Source organism: Chanodichthys erythropterus, chromosome 11 (assembly GCF_024489055.1).
Source record: "Chanodichthys erythropterus isolate Z2021 chromosome 11, ASM2448905v1, whole genome shotgun sequence".
Lineage (NCBI taxonomy): Eukaryota > Metazoa > Chordata > Actinopteri > Cypriniformes > Xenocyprididae > Chanodichthys > Chanodichthys erythropterus.
The window spans coordinates 54,552,483-54,566,546 of NC_090231.1; the positions used below are offsets into that span (position 1 = coordinate 54,552,483).

The 14,064-nt window shown below is 34.2% G+C and overlaps 1 protein-coding gene across 3 annotated transcripts in view; it reads left to right on the forward strand.

The window, feature by feature from the left end:
- znf609b (zinc finger protein 609b) overlaps nucleotides 1-14,064 on the forward strand; it is a 62,763-nt gene that overhangs the window by 13,244 nt on the left and 35,455 nt on the right. The window lies entirely within an intron of this gene.

Consider the following 14,064-nt stretch of genomic DNA (forward strand, 5'->3'; position numbering starts at 1 on the left):
CTAACCTTATTACACTACAAATTTGTTTGGCTTGATCCCCCCCCCCCTGTTGTTCCACTCTTTAAATAGAGGGAAGTTTAGGGCTGGTTTGACTGTTAATCCCAAGAGCCAAAGATGTATTTGGGGGGAGGATAGGGAAAAAGCTCAGACCCCTCGAACCCACTGGCCTAAACTTGATATGGGGGAAGGGTTGGAAGAAGGTCAATTAGCTGCTTGTATACAAGCTTTTAATCAGAACAGAACAGCTTCTGTGCTTCTGGGGATCATTAAAATTGGGAAGGAAATTCCAATTAAAGCTTCAAATCCAGTTTCAGATCTTAAGCAGATAAGCGATACCAGTGTTTGTTTGTAACTTTTACATTGGCCTTTTATCTGTGGAAACAGTGGTGGCTTCCACAGTGTTAAACTTAATGATGTAATTTCTTGCAAGTACAGTGCGGTTCGACTAAAAGAACAAATGCGGATTGTCATATTCATTTCAGGATTACGTTTGCTACTGTTGTGCTTTGTTACGTAGATTTGCCAACATTGAAATTCAAGTCACTATAAAGTGCCTACCCTGTGTCTTCTGGAGATGGTTTTAAAGCCCCGTTAAGCCTTTTTGTCTTTTCAGTGGCGTGCTGTGACAAAATAAATCTGTGGTAGATTAGGTAGGTAACCATAATTTCAGATCGCATAAGAGAAAATGTTGCATTGATGACCCAAATACTCTAAATCCTGTATACTCCCCAGATTTCCATAGTGCGCAATCTTCTTGGAAACGTCGGTACAAAAAAGATTTTTGCTTCCCGGTAATTGTTAACATGAATGTTTCCTGTTAGGTCAAGTGGATATTATGCAATTAAAAGATTTAAAATTTGAAGAAAGAATGCAATTATTTGTACAATAAGATGGTTGAGCACTTTTTTTTTTTTTTTTTTTGCAGTTTACATTGTGACAGTTAATTGAGCATTGGTATTTAATGTAATGAATTCCTGTAGGCCAATATACTTATATTTGGTTATACTTATATTTGACTGTATATTTGATTGCGCTAAAGTGGAACTATTGCAAGTGTACTTACACTTACAGGTACACTTTAAATATCTTGCATTTAAAGACTGAAATTATACAAAGATAATACAATCCTTATTAATAGTGATATATTAAAATGCTTTTTAGGTATAATATTAAGAAATGTACATTGTGCAGTAAAGAAATACTCCAAATCAAGTTTAATTATAATTTTATATCAGTATGTCTTAAGTGATGTGTCAAAAATGTTAATGGATTTGAAGAATACTTAGTATGAAATGAATGTATTTTAAATAGATTTTGGTACAGTTTTTTTGTTTGCTTTTGGTTTGTTTTTTAACTAAGGTTGACCTCTAATTTTAAGTGTTGTAGTAGTGTTGGATAGTGCAACACTATGGATTTATATATATATATATATATATATATATATATATATAATATAATATAATATAATATAATATAATATAATATAATATAATATAATATAATATAATATAATATAATATAATATAATATAATATAATATAATATAATATAATATAATATAATATAATATAATATAATATATATAATAATATAATATAATATATATAATATATATAATATAATATATATAATATATATAATATAATATATATATAAATTATATATAATATAATATATATATATTATATATATATTATATATATATATATATATATATATATATATATATATATATATATATATATATATATATATATATATATATATATATATATATATATATATATATATATATATATATATATATATATATATATATATTATATATATATATCCAATTTAAATTTTTAATTTAAATTTAAATTTTTAAAATGATTTTTGCTAGGGCTGGGTGGTATGATGGTATATAACGTGGCAATGATATAAAATGTCTAGATTTTGCTATATTGTGTTTATCATGGTGTGTAGAAATATACATGTAAATATTAAAAAATATTTAAAATTGTTAAAAATAGCACAATTAGTCATGAAAAAGAACTTGCGCTGTGTGCTCTTGCTGACTTGCGAATTTGGGACATGCTTGATGCGTGAATTTATTTCTTTTTATTTATCTTATTGCACTTGAATGGTCGAATACACACACAGTTATGTCAAAATGTAAATACAGTCAGTCATGTCTCAAGTGAAGGTAAACAGATGGGTGTAAAACCAGATGTGTATCAGTATAATGGATCTATGCATTCACTCTTAAAGTGACAGCAGCCTAATAAACCTGATTTGACCTGTCAAATCCAACAAAAAAAGAAAATAACTTTTGCAGCTTTAATAAGAATACATTTTTTGTTTTTAATTTATACAGTGAAGACTATATGCAGTATTTTATTTTTACATTTGATTATTCCATTTCTGTTCTATTTCTAACTACGTTAAATAAACCTATTGTACCTGAAAAATGTAATTAGTTTAATTTATATTTTTATTATATTGAATTTGTCCTATTGTTTGTAATTTGCTGCATTGATCTTATTTTTAGTAACAAAAATAGGAAAGTAAAATAAAATAAAAATAACTACATTGTGAAATAAAATTTCTCATATCGTGAAATAATTTTGGCTTATGATGCAGCATGCGCGAGGGAATTGATTAAAAAAAATACAAGGTGGCAAAATATCAGCAATTAAAGCAATGGCAGATTTGGGAAACAAAGCCCTTTCGTGGTGCGTTTCCCTCAGCTTTGTACATGGCGACTGTGAGTATGTCTGGATGGGTGTTAAAGCCAGCAGCGAGGGTGGGGGAAGGGAGCGCGGTGAGCTCGCACTGCTAATTCAGCTCATGAAAGGCTTGAGCAGTGAGAGCAGCTGTCCTCCATTGTCAGCCAGCAAATTTCCAGCATGCCTCATTTCACCTCTCAATGTGAGCAGAGAGAAAGCTAGAGGGCAGAACAGAGGGGGATAAACAAACAGAGACCGATAAATGAGGGAAGGAATGAATAAATGAGAGAAAACTGTTGAATGCCTCAAGTTGCCGCAGTGCTTCCAAACGGAGGTTGGAGAGATCATGTGTTAAATGCCAGCGGTGAAGTCTACTTGTAGCTTTGCGAGAGGTTGGAAGGTGCTCTACTCAGATCTGCTGAGAAAAAAGGCCACTCGAAGGCCAGAGGAAAGAGAAGGGGGGAACAAATGACCTGGCTAAATGGGGGAGGGGGAGGGGGGTTGCTCTGTAAGTGGATGAAGTCTTTAACTTCCTACACACTAAGGAGCTTGTCAGCGCTCCCAGTTGCACTGAGGCGAAAAGGGACTGGTGAAGAAATTAGGACTTTTTCGCATTCACTTACTTGCAGTACTGAAAATACGAACTATTAATTGGGTCACACTACCACCATGATAAGCAATATTTATTTTTTCCTCAATGTTTTAGTGCTTGTAAATTTAATTAATTTGAAGGGCTAGTTGAGCCAAAAATCTTTTAAAGAAACACAATCGCTTTATATTATGTACAGATTTAAACAATTGATCAGTGCACAGTAGAGTTGTTTAAAATAGAAATCATGATTCTCCCACAATTCTGAGAAAATGTTATAGAAATTCTGACAAAATGTCTATTTAAAAATATTTAATTTGAATTAATTATTTTAAAAAAAATTGGTTTGAATGAATGAATTTAATGTTTCACTCTTAATCACTTGAATGAATATAATGAATATAATTCACTTAATAATGAATGAATGAATAAATTAATGAATGAATGATTTAATGACCAATACAATCACACTTTCGCCACCTACTGTAACAATGTAATTGATACAATCTTTATTTGAAGCATCAAGTTACTTTGCAAAAGGTGATTTCTTCTATTTGGATCACTTCCATAGACATCAGTGTTTATATCTGAACTATAAACGTATCACGGTTAGGACGTTTAATCGAAATTAAACCACACACGATTTGGCAAAGGCTGCAATTTTTTTTTTTTTTTTTAATGCGCAGCTTGTCAGTGAAGCACGGCTCTGTGATCAGTAATAAATGCTGCTCCATCTGAAAGCCAGAGGGCGCTCTCGCGCAGAAACTCCAAATATGCCCCGCAGAAGGAAGTTGATATAACGCACGTCTTTCCAGAAAATCCCAATGGGCATCATAATTTCGCTGTAGCTGAATAATCAGAAGATTGAAATGCTTTGATTGATTAAACATGACTAATAAACACATGACTACGACAATATATGGTTTATCTGAGTTCTTCAAGCCTTCTCAGTTTTTTTTACGATAATAAAGTATATTTATAACGCATTAGCCTTTTGCAATCAGCATAGCCTTTATCACTGTATAGATTACTATGAAATAAATATGTTGTGTGCCTTATTCTGTGTGAAAAGCCTCATCTCTAAGAAGGATGATGTTATGTAGTGAGTTCGGAGTAAAAATATTTTAATAAATGTCTTTGTAGGTTCATAAAACGTGATTTCGTGCGTGTCAATTGCAATTAATCATGCAGCTCTAATCTATGGTGGCCCAGTAGTGCACAACACAACGAAATTTAAAAAGGCAAACATAAGTTCACAACACAACGAAATCAAGCCACAACACAATGGAATAAAGCCACAACACAACGAAATAAAGCCACAACACAACGGAAATGCTCCCGACCACTAGGGGGCTCTCAGAGCTTGGTAAAGTTAGTTTTCCTTGCCAATGTTCTATAGAGTCGGCAGTAATATCAATACCACGATTAGTTTAAACAGTATGTAACCACCGTATATCGACATGAAATATTAATTAAAAATCACCTACGTGCAAAATAGCTTCATATTTATACTTGTGAATGATTTGACGCTCTACCACTGTGGTGAAGGGAACGTCTGCCAATTCCACCAAGTGGTTAAAACGTATAATTTGTATTCATTAAAATTACTTTTAACATTTAAAACCAGACATATTCAAATTCCAAAGCTTGTCAGTCTTACCCACAGGAACTAACAAGCTTTGGAATTTGAACATGTCTGTTTTTAAATGTTAAAAGTAATTTTAATGAATACAAATGATACGTTTTAACCACTTAGTGAAATTGGTGGATGTTCCCTTCATCATGCGCTGTATCGCGTCAAATCATTCACAAGTACAAATATGAAACTATTGTGAACGTAGTTGATTTTTAATTAATATTTCATGTCGATATACAATGCTTACATACTTAAAACTAATCATGGTAAAACTGTCGACTTTATAGAACAGTGGCAAGGAATAGTTATATTACCAAGCTCTGAGAGCCCCAAGTGGTCGGGAGCATTTCCGTTGTGTTGTGGCTTTATTCCGTTGTGTTGTGGCTCAATTCCGTTGTGTTGTGAACTTATGTTTGCCTTTTTATTTTGTTGTGTTGTGCACTACTGGGCCACCATACTAATCACTGTACTTCTGTGATAATTTAAATTATTGTAAGACAGAAATAATGATACTGTGAGTAATCACACATTTTAAAAATTGGTGGAAATGAGCATCCACAATTCATTGTCTATTATCCAATATCAATACCGATACATAAATAAATAAATAGAGGACTTAAATATTGTATAACCAATATGGTTGCAATTTATATTTTATCCTTACTAAAACTGTTGCAGCTTCAGCCTCACATTCATCACAGTTAAAAGAGTTGAAAGAAAAATGCTGCAAACTCCAAGGGGTTGTGAACAATATTAGCCTGAAGTGCACTTTTGAAAATCCACTGAAAGCAGTTCATCATCCCGGAATCTTTTGGCATAGGTTTGAGACACACTAATCCTTCTCTGGCTGACTGTTTAGGATGGATATTATGAATTGGGATGCGGTGTAGTCAGTTTAGGGCATGTGGTCTGATAAATTGAAGCGTTCTCTCTCTCTCACGGTACAGAATGAGGGTGGTAACTTGCAGTGATGGGCTGTAATTTTTGTAGAAAACTTTGCATAATCCGCAGCATGTGCAGCACATTGTTTTTCTGAAATAAAAAAAAAATGATTTAGCCTTCTCCTTTAGCAAAAACAGCTGTTGTAACCCAGTGTTGTTGGGGTGGGCATTGGACCATCATGAATCTCTTTATAATGGCAGTTCTTTCATTTTGACAAGCAGAATACTTTAAGCCCTTGGACTGCAATGAAAAGTGGAACATTATTGTTTGATCAAGAAAATCACAAGATCTCATTCATACATCTTTCTTCTACTGCAGAATGTGTAAAGAGCTGCCATTCAAGGTCGCTTAGTCTTGTGGTGTGTTTAACATCTTTGTGCTCTGGCATTGTGTGTCGAGTTACTCTTGCTCTAATGAGGTTAGTGTCACTGGATAGATCCTTTTAAGAAGATTAGAGGCTATTGTTAAAGATTTCAGCGACAGAATGATTTAGGATTTCTTTGTGCAGGAGACAATCCAGGCTGCGTCTAACTCTGCTTTTGTTCGCAATTTACAAATCTATGCATATTGGCATTGAATGTTGCATGAAAGTCATGTGACTCAGAAATTTCAGGGTGATACAGCTGTCTTGATATCATAATGTTTGGCATAATTAGAGCCACACAATTAATTGTTAAAAGATCGTGATCTCGATTTTAACATCCTCGTGATCTTATTCCTAAATGACAGTGATTTGTCAACATCTATTAAACCTTTGACAAGTACATTGAACATTCAGATCTGCGTGGGCAATGCTGCTAATCCAGAAAGACATGTATAGTCATGTATAGGTATAAAACAGCTTCACAAACAGTTTTTTTGACCACACAGTGTCATTATTTCTATCTTGCAATAACTTAAATGATCAAAGAAGTACTGGAATAAAAGTCTATAGTTCTGATAAACACTGTTTACGGTAGCAATCAAAATACAACAAAATTTCTCCAAGGGGATAATAAAATCTACTGCTACTAAATAATGTAAATAACATTTTGAAAGTACCTTGATGCTTCAAATAAAGATTGTATCAATTACATTATTACACCAGTAGGTGGTGACGAGTGACTGTTAAAAAATGTATTTTTATTGATGCATTAATTCAAAAGATTTGTTCAAAAAAGCTGATTCATCCAAGTCTTTGAGTGAGTCATTGAATCATTCATTCAACCCGATTAAAAAAAAAAAAAAAAAATTCAGATTAATTAAATATTTTTAAAATATGCTGCAGCAATTAAAGGGATAGTTGAGGTCTGATCACGCTCTGACAACGGAAGTAATGTCTAGCACTCATTGAAGTATAAGCGCGAGACATCACTGCCGTTGTCATAGCGTGATCAGACCTCACTAAGCGAATGCTGAACGCAGTTGGACACAGTGTGTTTTTAGAAGTAAAAAATTATATAAATACTGTTCGGTTTCTCACTCAAACCGATCATTTCGTGTCTTACGACATCAATGTGTCGTCACGAGCAGCAGGGTTTCATTTGGATTTGTCTATGCAAGTTTTATTTACTCTTATAAAAGAAGTTCCCATTGACCCACATTATACGGCTGACAGACTGCAATGGTTGGAGTTAAAATCATCATTTGTGTTCTACTGAAGAAACAAAGTCACCTATTCATGAACGTTATTTGTGTGGGTGTTTTGTTGTGCAGCTTTACCTGTATTGCCCAAGACAATTTTCCCTTAACAGGGACAAATAAAGTAAAGTAAAGTACATCTTGGATGCCCTGGGGGCAAGCAGATAAACATCAAATTTTCATTTTTGGGTGAACTATCCCTTTAACATGCTGTCAGAACCTCCAGTAAATGACATGCTATTTTGTTTAGTTGTCTGTTCAGAATTGTGGGAGAGTTATGATCTCTATTTTAAACAAAATTCTAATTTTATCCAGTTTTAATGCAAATATATGACAAAGTATATGTTTTTTTCTTAACTTTTTTTTGGTTTTGTTTTTCTTTTTTTATTGTGGAGTCTCTTATATGTCACTAGCCCTCCTCAAAGACTTGTTAGCTGTTCATCTGTTTAAAAAGAGAACCTTTTATTTCTCCTGCAGAATTGTGCACTTTTGTTAAAATATTTTCCCTTTCCCACATTCATCTACTGTTTATTTCACTATTTCACACTCTCTCGTCATGGGAGCCCCTGAATGAATTGAGCGGTTCAGCAACACTAATGCTGCCATGGTGCTGAAGGGTAGTTTTTTTTTTTTGTTTTTTTTTTTTCACAGTCAGTCTCTGCTACTCATTTCATCATGTAATGCTATGGATGTTTTATGTCGAGAGAACGTGCTGTGCAATATGTTTTGCTGTTTCTGGGGTGCAAAGTGCACATATGAGATGAAAGGCTCATATTTCCATGCTCCCATGCTCCCATGTTCCCATAATCAGTGTCAGCCATGACCTGAGCTCTGGGTACCACCCTTTTCTCTGCTTCGAATGGTGAGCAAATCCACATATTTCTACAAAACAGTGTATCTACTGTTAAGACACATTACTGTGAGCACCTCTAAAAAAAAAAAAAGGTTACGCTTATAATTAATAGCTGTTGGAGAGTTCACAATATAGCTTTAAATATAGATGTTTTTAACAGGATTAAAACACATTTCAAAAACAATTTTCTCATCTTCATTTAATTCCAAAGCAATATAACCATCCAACCTCCATGGAACACAGAATGAGTTATTTAGCAGAATGTTCTGGCTGCTCTTTTCCATACAAAAATCTCCATAAATGTTCCATAAAACAACTTTTGCATTAAGTAGGGAATTAGAAATTGCTGGTACTTTGGTATCAAGTTGGTACTTAAATTAAAAAATGAACCCACCATTCAAGTAATTGCTGTCCCCGAACTGGTGCTAATTAAAAAAAAAAAAAAAAAATCGTCGTTGATCCATGATCCTTACGGACCAGACCCCACGGTTCTGCACATATGTCTTTTGCGGAATAACACAGAACATACACAGAAAATTGTCAAAATACCAGTTTCGGCAATTTCCAGTTTCAAATTAAATTTCAATTTTGAATTAAATCTCTAATTTGAAAGCGAAAGTAAAATGCGCACACAGCCACATTCCTATGGAGCTTGAGCTTCTATAGGAATGAACTGAAAATGCTCTGCACCGGTTAAGAATGCCCGTGCGGCCGTGCACATTTTACTTTAGCACCAGTTACCATATTTTATTTTTAATTAGCACCAGTTCGGGGACAGCAATTACTTGAATGGTGGGTTCATTATTATTATTCTTAATGAAAAATGCAAAAACAAGAAAAAAACAACTAATCCTTTGCAGGTTCTCTTTTAGCTCTGGGTTTAAATCCAAAATACTGCCAAATAGGCGCTTTTACATTTACATTAGTTTGAGACCAAACCTTTCGCTATTGTCTTGTCAGTCAGCTCCTCAATCTCCTTATAAATGAAATCTGGTCTGTGTTGCTACTCTCGTTTGGCTCATGCTGCATTGAGTAGTTGCGTTCAGTTTTTAACTGTAGTGTCTGTTTTCTAACTGAACTAAATAATTTTTATTACTATAAAAAATTAAAACGACGGTGGGGGCGATGCCACAGTGGGCAAGTGATGAACACCGGAAACACTGTCAGCACTGACTATCACAGCAAGCCTACTGAATACACTACAGTTTAGACCTTACTTTATTTGTAACTTTGTTATATTGTATTTATCTATGCTTATAATTAGTGTATTTGATCTCATTTTTTTTTACTGACTGTTCACTTGCCTTTAATAATGTTTGAACTTTACTAGTAAAAAAAAAAAAAAAGATCCGATCTGTGAATAAAAAAACGTTATATGATCTGTTAAACCACTTACCTTCACCAGTAGCAGTATTTCTACAATATTGGATAGTAATTTGGTACCTGCGTACCACTTTCAAATTTAACATGCTTGTGTGCATGTACGTGATAGTTTGCTTGTCTTAAAGGTGCCCTAGAACTTTTTAAAAGATGTAATCGCCCCGGACGTCACGCTTGCCTTGAACAGCATAAACAAAGTTCACACAGCTAATATAACCCTCAAAATGGATCTTTACAAGATGTTCGTCATGCATGCTGCATGCATACATCGTATCATGTGAGTATAGTATTTATATGGGTGTTCGCATTTGATTCTGAATGAGTTTGATGGTGCTCCGTGGCTAAAGCTAACATTACACACAATTGGAGAGATTTATAAAGAATGAAGTTGTTTATGAATTATACAGACTGCAAGTGTTTAAAAATGACAATAGCGACGGCTCTTGTCTCTGTTAATACAGTAAGAAACGATGGTAACTTTAACCACATTTAACAGTACATTAGCAACATGCTAACGAAACATTTAGAAAGACAATTTACAAATATCACTAAAAATATCATGATATCATGGATCATGTCAGTTATTATTGCTCCATCTGCCGTTTTTCGCTGTTGTTCTTGCTTGCTTACCTAGTCTGATGATTCAGCTCTGCACAGATCCAGACATCCTGCCCTTGTCTAATGGCTTGAACATGAGCTGGCATATGCAAATATTGGGGGCGTACATATTAATGATCCCGACTGTTACGTAACAGTCGGTGTTATGTTGAGATTCGCCTGTTCTTCGGAGGTCTTTTAAACAAATGAGATTTATATAAGAAGGAGGAAACAATGGAGTTTGAGACTCAGTTTATGTCTTTTCCATGTACTGAACTCTTGTTATTCAACTATGCCAAGATAAATTCAATATTTAATTCTAGGGCACCTTTAAGTTATTGAAAACAAAAATCTGAATTGTCAAGATATTGAATCTGTGCTGCAACTTTTAGTTTATTATAATCATGCAACTCAACATGTCAATCAAACAACAATATTGACAAAAAGAGAAGCCATCACTGCTCTTATTGTTTACTTGAATAAATACTTGAAAAAAACATTGTTGTTGTACTGTACCGAGAAATACCTAAAGGCTACGTTTGTCTAGGCAATTTAATTAGCTTTTTCTTATTTTATATGTTAATATTTGTAAGATGTGATTTCACTGGTGTATGACTACTGAGATTTTGGTTTCTTGACATCCAAAAGAAATAGAAAAAAAGCAAACAAACACTCTGCTTTTGAACATCACGAGGTGAGTAGATGACATGATGGTCTAGTAAAGAACTTGAGACAAACACAGAGTTTGTTGTATATGTTTGCATGTGTGTTTTGGTTTTTCCCTCTCGTCTCTAAAGGAGCACTCAGACTCTGGCTGCACTGCTAACAGTTGTGGGCTTTACTCCAAAACTGAGAGCTTGGCTTCATCGTAAGTCAATAAATATCTAATCAAATGAGGTGAAATTAGAGGACATGCCAATTGTGTTTTCTGGCCAGAACCATTTTTGTGTCATTTTATCTGCCGTGTCGATCTGAGCTATAATGATGCATAAGATGTAAATCATGTTCAGCTGTTTAGTCACTCAGTGTTGTACCTAACTGCAGCCAGTTGATGATGTTTTAATATGCCTAGCATCAGTGTGTTTTTCCTGATGTTGTGTGAGTTTGTGCACTCAAGGTTACACTGATTGCTGCAGCAGTTATTAATGAATCACTTGCCCTTCCCTTTGGTCTTTAAAGGTGTAAGTCTGCACAATGTTTTCAGCGTTAATTGCATGCCCCTACTGCGACCTTCTCAGATTTCATTTGTGGTATCATGATTGATGTATAAGTTATCTTATTTTACCCTTATTTAACCCATGTTTTTCTTTGAGTGGAAAACAAAAAGTGTTTTGGAAGAGAATGAGGCATCCATTGTTCAATGGAAGAAAAAATATAGGCTATACATGGAAATAATGAAAGAAATTTCCTTTTTTGGGAGGTTATTGTGCCTATTTGCTTGTGTGTATTGAATTTCACATGCAGATAAGGGCCCCTTAAAAGGGTTTGATCCAATAGAGCAATGATAGTACAGATGATGCTGATTAGAATATTGATCTAAAGCATGTGTCTGGTGCTTTATTATTGTTGAGCCGTTGAGCTCATGCCAATAACTGCCCTTATTGATTAGGGGAGATGGCATGAATGGATTGTTTTGAGACTAAAAGCGATTTTTAATGATCGCTAGCTACTTATACTCATTACAATATGCCAGGCTGTAGATTCATTTTTTTTAAATAGGCTGCTATACAACATGAATATATCTTTTCTTTTTTTTTTTTTTCTTTTTTTTTAATTGTTCAGTTGGAACTAATATTCACCATATGATGGTTTGATTTAACTTGAATTTCCTGTTACATTTTTGTGCATATTTTCCAAATGATTGTCATTTTTGAATTTGGCTATTTTAAAGAGCTTTTACAAAAAGCCAGTTTTTACATACGACAAAACAACAACATTTTCTCAAATAATAACAATGCGAAGCATTACATCAATTATCGTCAATCCAATTGCTTATTGAAAGCTCTGAATGCACCCAATACTTTGCAGTCAGATTCACATGTTTGATTACATGCGTCTTTATCAGCATAGTTCAATGAGTTGGTGGTTCTCAAAAGCATAGTTTAACCGAACATAGTCATTTGCCTATCATCCATCGACTTCAAATATGGCTTATCATTTGAAACATGCAAGTAGTAGCAATTTTACATGGCTGCTTGCTCTAAATTTAACCTAGATAAATGTGTGCTATTATTAGGCACATATCCAAGTGTTTGTGTGGAGTGTGGAAGCTAAAGTATTAGCATGCCGGCATGCTAAAGTATTAGCATGCCGGCATGGAGGCACCAGCGCGATCACTTGTATTTTTTCTGATAACAGCCGAAAATACTCATTTTTGGTCATACAGATAAGAATAATACATTATTCGAAACTGCTTTCCTTTTATTTGTGTAAACTCACAATAACAAGAAAACATTGTGCTTTGTAAAATAAAGAAAGCAATCAGGATGTGCATTCTGCTGTCTCCATCTCCCTGAATTGGAGCGCGTCACAAAAAGGAACCGAAACTCGGCGTATAGGCTACTTGCCTCACAGATAAGTATCTATAGAAAGCTTGAAATGTCAACTTTTAAATGAACCAATTCAAATTGAAAAGAAAAAAAAATACTCTCTGCTTATGTAATCCGTATGAAAGTTGCATTTCTCTCTAAAGGTTTGTCCGCTATACTGCGGAGATGGTGAGGGAGCATTGTCAACTTCATCTTTGCAGCCAGCACTGACTTAGAAAAAAGTAGTTTATTAATAAATAATTCAAATGTCTCCTTGCTATTTTTTTTTCTCCCGACATTCATAATCATTACCTTTGCCGGTGCTTTGCGGCAAGCTTTATGTGTCCACTTGTGCGCGGAATAGGCTATATTACTGCCTACTTTATGGTGTGAATCTCGTCACAGTGTGAATTGGGTGCAAATGCTGGAGTTCACATGCTCTTGAATACATGACATTGGAGCATTTTTTGTTTATTGTCAAGTTTACCATTGTATCAGGCTTTAAGGGTTGTATTAACTAGTAGTGTAGAAGTGCTTTGGCATTGATACTTACACTGAAAAAATGGCAAAGTGGTTTTATATAGCTGTTGACCTGACTTTAACAGAACCAGCTGTACAGTCTATAGCCTACATCTAGTTTGAATGGCATTTATTGCAGGAGAGCCATGGAAATCATGTCTTAACTATTTCAGTGGATGTGCAATTTAACAATAGCCGTAGACCAATGTTAATGATATTCACTAGTGTACTAATTGCTAGGAGACCAACGTTGTTTTTCTAACGTATCTTAGACTTTGGCTTGGCAATTTTTTTTAGCCACTTTGACTATCATTCAACCAATAATCGGTTTTACTGATATTTTCCCCCATAATCGGGTATCGGTTTTGTATTATCGGATTCAAAGATAAATTGCTTGCAAGAACGCCAATGAAGCATTGCTTTTAACATGATCCACTCATTTAAAACTCCTTTAATTATATTAACTACTATATTACTTTTATTTCACTCATAAACATCCAAATAACTACAGCTCTGTGGAAATTAATTATCTCCACAAGAGAAATTGGTAAACGCATTGATAAAAACAGCGCTCTGTTAGCAGGTATTTCATAATCTAGGCCGACAAAAACATTATTAATAATTCTGATAACATACCAGGTGTCCAACGAATGCATGCGTAATGTTTGAGTATTCCAGCGAATATTCCA